At 41.6% G+C, this 8,157-nt stretch overlaps 1 long non-coding RNA gene across 1 annotated transcript; it reads left to right on the top strand.

Moving 5' to 3' along the window:
• Window positions 1-342: 342 nt before the first annotated feature.
• Window positions 343-3,945, top strand: LOC138877009 (uncharacterized). Its single transcript, XR_011402326.1, has 2 exons — window positions 343-909; window positions 3,698-3,945. It is a non-coding gene; the product is annotated as an uncharacterized lncRNA (long non-coding RNA).
• Window positions 3,946-8,157: the final 4,212 nt, after the last annotated feature.

The raw sequence follows: 8,157 nt of genomic DNA, 5'->3' as shown, positions 1-8,157 counted from the left end.
ACGCCCCAAAAATACCCTGTATTTATGGACTAGTAATATAGCACATGACCATAATAGCAAAATGTATAAAGTATGTTAAAAATATGTAGTATGATAAGTATTTTGAGATAATTTTTAATTATGTGGATAATTGGGTAATATTAATTTTAGTGGGAGATTAACTAATTAATTAATATATTTCGAAAAGAATTCAACGTGTCAGTAATATGTGAGTCCTATATGCCACGTTCTTAATTTATATGCGTATGTGCTGATAGCTATTCACGATAAAATAAGACCATGTAGTGTAAGCACAAAAATGACCCTAGAGCATGTTTTGATTTGGGTATGACTTCATGTGGAAGGTGGGTAGGAATGCTTGTTTCCTCTTTTTTAATAATGGCAAGTAGCAACAAAAACTTTCAAATCACCTACTACTTTCCACACCAGAACTGCACAGAAAGAAGAAAATTATAAGAGAAATAAGAAAAAGGAGAGAGTAGACTTTGGAATTGACATAACAGATTTGAAGGTAAGAAAAGAAAGAGAAAGAGACGAATTATTTAGATTGATAGGATCGACTTGAAGAAGATATTTTTTTCTTCCAGTTTCGTTCAAGTATATAGTTTTGAGTTCATGGAAAGGAAAGAACAGCTTCTATTTTGACAAGGTGCTCAATCGGATGAGGTTAAACTATCGCAATATCAGGCGGTAAATGAGCACTCAGCAGAGGGCAAAAGTAAAAATATTATTGCTTTACAAGACTGATTTCGACAGTTTGTTCTTCGATGATGATATGTTGTTTCCTTTTTCAATTTCTCATTTCCGAAAGATGAGTTACGTGATCTTCTGATAATTCCCTAGTCGACAACACCGCCTTCTATCTCACTGGTTAATGCAGCTCAGGTCTCAATTGCTTAAGGGGTCCGGGTATGTTATGACTAATTCTTTCTTCTTTTTGGCATGACCCAAGTAAAAGATACGTAAATGTAATGCTATTTCATAAGTGTTTCTACTCTTAAAATTTAAGGATATCTACATTATTCATTCATATAAAGTGGTATTCAAGCATGTTTAAGTATGTTCCTGATTCCCCATATGTCCTACTACCTTATTGTCTATTCATGGGTCTCATAACATTCCAAGGGATCATATTTTCTTACTTCATTATGCATTGCATTCATTTATACATATGTATTTACCCAATTTCGTTTTTAAAGTAAATTCTGTATTTTGAGGCCTTAAAAACCTCATTTTGTCTCATCTCGATTTGCGTGCACAATCCAGGCGCGTTTCCGGAAGTTCTTATGTGAAATCTAAATAAAATAAGGAAATTGGGCTTTAAAATTAATTGAAGTTGACTTTGGTCAACATTCTTGGTAAACAGACCCGGACCCATGATCCAATGGTGTCGTAGGGTCCGTAATAAAATATGGGACTTGGGCGTATGCCCAGAATTGAATTCCGAGGTCCCAATCACGAGAAAAGAATTTTTAAAGAAAATTGTCCGCTGGAAAATATAAAAGCTTTTAGAAGTGAATTGATGTAATTTCTTGATAGTATCGGGCCCGTATATTGGTCCCAGAGCCCGGAATAAGTTTAAAATAATAATTAAATTGAATCTATGAAATTTGGTAAAGATCGGAATTGATTTGGTATAAAATGGACATATAGTTGAGAAAATAGAAATTTCAATGTTCTTGAGTGATTTCATGAATTTGAGGTTTAATTCATAGTTGTTGATGTTATTTTGATGATTTGATAGCACGAGCAAGTCCGTATGATATTTTTGGACTTGCGTGCATGTTTGGTTTGGAGCCCCGAGGGTTCAGGTGAGTTTTGGATAGGCTATGGAGTGAAATTAAACTTACGAAAGATTACTGGTATCTGGTATTTTTGCCTAGACCTTTGATCTCGCAATTGCGAGACCAGACTTTGCAATTGCGAAGTTCTCAGGCTTGGGAATTGCGACCCAGGCGTCGCAAATGCGAACTAAGCCTAGGCAGGCCATGTTCACAAATGCGACGTTTTGATTGCAAATGCGAAAGGGGTAGGGTCGCAAATGCGACTTATTCTTCGCAAATGCAAAGCAGACAGGTTTCCAATTGCGAACCCTGGTCGCAATTGCGACATCTGAGACCTACAAAATAAAATTTTGACGGGATTTTTCCCATTTTTCCATACTCTTTCAAACCCTAAAACTTCTTGGGCGATTTTTCAAAGGCACATACTCTTCCAAATCATATGTAAGTCATTTCTAACTCAGTTCTTCCAATATAATCCATCTTTTTACATGATTTCAAAATCAAAGGTTTTCATGGCGGAAATTGGGTGTTTTTGGGTAGAACTTAGGATTTTCAAAATTTGGGGATTTGGACCTCAATTTGAAGTCCGATTTCAAAATTAATTTTTTATTTGAATTCGTGGGTGAATGGGTGATCGGTTTTGGTTCGAACTTCGAGTTTTGACCAAGCGGGCCATCAATTTTTGACTTTTTGGGAAAATCATTAGAAAATCTATTTTCATGCATTAGAATTGATTTTTTTTAGCATTTGTTAATGTTATTAAGTAAATTGTGGCTAGATACAAGCGGGTTGGTGATGGAATCAAGAGGTAAAGAGGTAGTTGAGGCTTGATTGTATTCGTGACATTGAGGTAAGTGTTTGGTCTAACATTACCTTAAGGAAATAGGAGTGTGGTCTTATTTGCTATGTGTTAATTGTTGAGTACGACGTATAGGTGTGGTGACGAGTATCTATACGTCGGTGTCAGGCATGCCCGTGAGTCTTATACTATGATTGTTGTGACTCCATTATGTATTGTCCATGCTTAATATGATGATTTCTAATGTTGAACAAGGCTCATGAAATTATTCTTGGTAATTGAACATTGTAGAGCATTGGCTCAAGTGGAGAATTGAGTTGTGAAATAATTGTGAAAAAGAGAAGAGGTTTATGATATTGTTTCCATTGCCGGGATGTTATTGCTTAGATATTGTTTTCCTTGTCGGGATGTTATTGCCTATGATATTATTTCCCTTGCCGGGATATTATTGTTATAGTATTGTTCCCTTGTCGGGATTCTATTGTGATTTTATTGATTCCCTTGCCTGAGTTGCCTTGTGATTGTTGCTTGGGTAAGGAAGAGTGTAAAAGCATGAAGGGTGATGCCGTACGTGATATTTGTGAGTGAGTGTTAATGCACAAAGGGTGATGCCGTGCCGATATTGTAAATGTAAAAGCACGAAGGGTGATGCCGTGCCGATATTGTAAATGTAAAAGCACAAAGGGTGATGTCGTGCCATGATATGAGTGATAATGCACGAAGGATAATGTCGTGCCACAATTATGTGAGGTAAATGCACGAAGGGTGATGTCGTGCCAATTATATTGATTCTTATGGTGAGAACGAGAGTAAAAGCACGAAGGGTGATGCCGTGCCCTTGTTATTGTTCTCCTTATTATTTCTTATAGTTGAATTTTGGTGTTCCGTATTTTTACTGAATTTCTGTTTGTACATAATATTCCCCCGAGCATGTTTCCCCTTCCCATCATTACCTGCCACTTTCTTTTATTATTACTTGCCGTATATGATTTAACTGCACATGTTTATTTGGTAGTCTTGTCCTAGCCTCGTCACTACTTCGCCGAGGTTAGGCTCGACACTTACTAGCACATGAGGTCAGTTGCATTGATACTACACTCTACACTATGTGCAGATCCCGGTGCTGGAGCCTTTGGACCACAGTAAGGTTGCTGCCTTCAGTCCAGCGGCGGAGACCCGAGGTAGTCCTGCAGACGTCCGCAGGCATTGGCGTCCCATTCTATCTTTTCCATTCTGTTTTTATGTATTTTAGAGACAGACGTGTATTTTCCATTCAGACCACTATTTGTATTATTCGTAGATGGTCCAATTCTGGGTAGTGTTGTATTTTGGATTTTTTATTTGTATCTAGTTAAATTATTAGATTTTGTCTTCCGCATTTCCGTTTATTATGATTATTCCGTTGTTGATCACCTGTTAATTCGTAAATGTTAAAAGGTTAAGGAAAAAAAACAAAATCTGTATTACTTGGTTGCCTAATTTTCACGAGTAGGTGCCATTACGACTCCCGAGGGTGGAAAATCCGGGTTGTGACAAGTTGGTATCAGAGCTCTAGATTGCTTAGGTCTCACAATTCACGGAGAAGCTTAGTAGAGTCTGAGGGATCAGTACAGAGACGTCTGTGTTTATCCCAGAGGCTACATTGTTAGGAAAAACTTCACATCTATTCTTTCCTGTCGTGCGACTTGATTTCTAAATGCTAATTGAACTTCCACTTTGTTCTTTCGCAGATGGTGAGGAAACGTACCACTTCATCAGCTGACCAACAGCCCGAGCCCCAGTAGTAGCTCCTGAGAAGGGCAGAGGCCAAGGCCGTGCTAGGGTCCGAGGCAGAGGTAGGGCTCAGCCTAAAGCTCGAGCAGTAGCACCAGCGGCGGAGCCTCGGGTTGAGTTTGACGACAAGGTTCCAGCCCAGATAGTTCCAGCAGGACAAGCTCAGGTCCCAGAGGGGTTCATCGCCACCCCGGTACTTCAGGATGCTTTGGTCCGACTAGTGGGCCTTATGGAGAGTGTCGCCTAGGCAGGCTTGCTTCCTGTAGCACCAACCATTTCTTAGGCTAGAGGAGGATCCCATACTCCTACTACTCGCACCCCGGAGCAAGTGGCTCCCCAATTTTAGACTCCAGCTGCTCAGCTAGTTGGGGTAGTTTAGCCGGGTGTTGTGGCACAGACCGGTGAGGGCCAACTATGTCTGCTGATGCCTTGTGGAGGTTGGATAAGTTCACCAAGCTTTTTACTACTACTTTTAGTGGTACATCTTTTGAGGATCCCCATCATTATTTGGACATCTGTCATGAGGTTCTACGGAACATAGGGATATTGGAGACCATTGGGGTTGACTTTGCTGCTTTTCGTCTGTCTAGATCCACCAAGACTTGGTGGAGAGATTGTTGTGTGGCTAGACCAGTTGGGTCACCGGCTTTGACTTGGGATCAGTTCTCTCAGCTATTTCTTGAGAAGTTTCTTTCTATCACTTAGAGGGAGAACTATCTGAGGCAGTTTGAGTGTCTCCAGCAGGGTTCATGACTGTTACTCAGTACGAGACCAGATTTATTGACTTGGCCCATTATGCTCTTCTTATACTTCCCACTGAGAGAGAGACAATGAGGAGGTTCATTGAGGAACTCATTTAGCCTATTCGGTTGTAGATGGCTAAGAAGACCGGAAGCGAGATTTCTTTTCAGAATGCGGCCAATGTGGCCAGTAGAGTTTAGATAGTTCTATCACAGGGGAGTGGTTAGGGGTCTGACAAGAGGACTTGACATTCGGGTAGGTTCAGTGGTACCTCATCTGGAGGCAGGGATTCTTTTGGTAGGGGCCATCCTTCTAGGCCATTTCATTCAGCACTACAAGCTTCTCATGGTGATCTAGGTAGTTGTGGTTCTCATATCTAGTATTCTGATCAGTTGCCCTACAGTGTATCGCCAACTCCTATCAGTGCACTATCGGTCCAGAGATTTCAGGGTGGTTATTCAGGCCATCAGAGTCAGCGGTCTTAGAAGTCGAGGGCTTGCTATACTTGTGGCAACACGAGGCATATTTCTAGATTTTGCCCTCAAGCACCGAGCAGCTCTCAGCATTAGGGTTCCCATGCCATGGTTCAGGCATCGAGTGTTCTACCGCTCGCTCAACCAGCTAGAGGTGGAGGTAGAGGTGCTAGAGGTATTAAAAGTGGAGGTCAGGCCGTTAGAGGTGGAGGCCATCTAGCAGGAGGCCATCCCAGAGAGGTAGTTCAAAGCGGTGGGGCGCAACCCCGATGTTATGCTCTTCTAGCTAGGCCTGAGGTTGAGGCTTCCGATTCAGTTATCACATGTACTGTTCTGGTTTGTAGTAGAGATGCTTCAGTTCTGTTTGATCCAGAATCTACATACTCCTATGTGTCATCTTATTTTGCACCGTATTTGGTCATGCCTAGTGATTCCTTAAGTTCTCCTATATATGTGTCTACACCGGTGGGTGATTCTTATAGTTGTGATTGGGGGTCTTGAGACCTGAGTAGATCTGTTACTTTTGGATATGGTTGATTTTGATGTCATATTGGGGATGAACGGGTTATAACCTTACCACGCTATCATGGACTGTCATGCCAAGACTGTGACCTTAGCCTTGTCGGGTTTACCTCGTTTAGAGTGGAGAGGGACTCCTGGTCATTCCACCCATAGGGTTATCTCATATATGAAGGCTGGCGTATGGTTGAGAATGAATGTTTGGCCTATTCAGCATTCATGATTCTAGTGCCGAAGTTCCTTCTATGGATTCTGTGCCTGTTGTTCGTGAGTTTCCTAAGGTATTTCCTTCAGACCTGCCGGGTATGCCACCCGATGGGGATATTAACTTTTGCATTGATCTATCTCCGGGAACTCAGCCCATTTTCATCCCGCTATATCGTATGGACCCGCCAAAGTTGAAAGAATTGAAGGAGTAGTTGCAAGACTTGCTTGATAAGGGTTTTATTAGACCTAGTATCTTGCCTTGGGGTGCGCTGATGTTATTTATTAAAAAGAAGGACGGGTCGATGATGATATGTATAGATTATCGATAGTTTAACAAGGTCACAATCAAGAACAAGTATACATTGCCGAGGATTGATGATTTGTTTGATCAGCTTCAGGGTGCCAAGGTATTTTCGATGATTAATTTGAGATTTGGCTACAATCAGTTGAGGATTAGGGCATCCGATGTCCCTAAGACAGGTTTCCGCACTCGATACGGGCATTATGAGTTCTTGGTGATGTCATTCGAGTTGACAAATGCTCTAGCAGCTTTCATGGATTTGATGAACCGGGTGTTCAAGACTTACTTGGATTCATTCGTGATAGTCTTCATTAATGATATTTTGATCTATTCTTGCAGTTGGGAGGAGCATGAGCAACATTTGAGAGTGGTTCTTCAGACTTTGAGCGATAGTCAGTTTCATAATGTGAGTTCTGGTTGAGTTCAGTTGCATTCTTGGGTCACGTTGTATCAGTAGAGGGTATTCAGGTGGATCCGAAGAAGATAAAGGCAGTCAAGGACTAGCCTTGACCCGCGTCAGCTATAGAGATCCGAAGTTTCTTGGGTTTGGTAGGCTATTACCGTCAGTTTGTGGAGGGGTTTTCATCTATTACAGCCCCGATAACCAGGTTGACCCAGAAGGGTGCCCAATTCAGGTGTTCGGATGAGTGTGAGGCGAACTTTCAGAAGCTCAAGGCAGCTTTGATTGCAACATCAGTTTTGGTTTTGCCCACAGGTTCAGGGCCATATATAGTGTATTGCGACGCATCTCATATTGGACTTGGTACGGTGTTAATGCAGGATGGCAAGGTTACTGCTTATGCTTCGCGACAGTTGAAGATTCATGAGAAGAATGATGCATTTCATGATTTGGAGTTAGCAGCCATTGTTCACACACTGAAGATTTGGAGGCATGATTTATATGGCGTGTCATGTGAGGTGTTCACGGATCACAAGAGTCTACAGTACTTGTTCAAGCAAAAAGAGCTAAACTTGAGGAAGAGAAGGTGGTTGGAGCTATTGAAGGACTATGATATCACCATCTTATATCATCCGGGGAAGGCCAATATAGTGGTCGATGCTTTGACTAGAAAGTCAGTCAGCATGGACAGTCTTGCGTATATTCCAGTTAATGAGAGACCACTTGCTTTGGATGTTCAGGCTTTAGCCAATCAGTTCATGAGGTTGGATGTTTCTAAGCCTAGCCGTGTGTTAGCTTGTACCGTCGCTAGTTCTTCATTATTTGAGAATATCAGAGATCGACAATATGATGATCCTCATTTGTGTGTTCTTAGGGACACAGTGCGGCACAGTGATGCCAAGCAGGTTACAGTAGGAGATGATGGAGTTTTGAGGATGTAGGGTCGTATTTGTGTGCCTAATGTGGATGGACTTCGAGAGTTGATTCTAGAGGAGGCCCATAGTTCTCGATACTCTATTCACCCAGGGGCCGCTAAGATGTACCAAGATTTGCAGCAGTATTACTGGTGGAGGAGGATGAAGAAGGATATTGTGGCACATGTGGCTCAGTGTTTGAATTGTCAGTAGGTAAAGTACGAGCATCAAAGATCTGGTGGTTTG

This window comes from Nicotiana sylvestris, chromosome 9 (genome assembly GCF_000393655.2).
Source record: "Nicotiana sylvestris chromosome 9, ASM39365v2, whole genome shotgun sequence".
NCBI classification, from domain to species: Eukaryota; Viridiplantae; Streptophyta; class Magnoliopsida; order Solanales; family Solanaceae; genus Nicotiana; species Nicotiana sylvestris.
The sequence above is the reverse complement of the archived record's forward strand: the minus strand, read 5'-3'. Positions and strand labels throughout refer to the sequence as shown.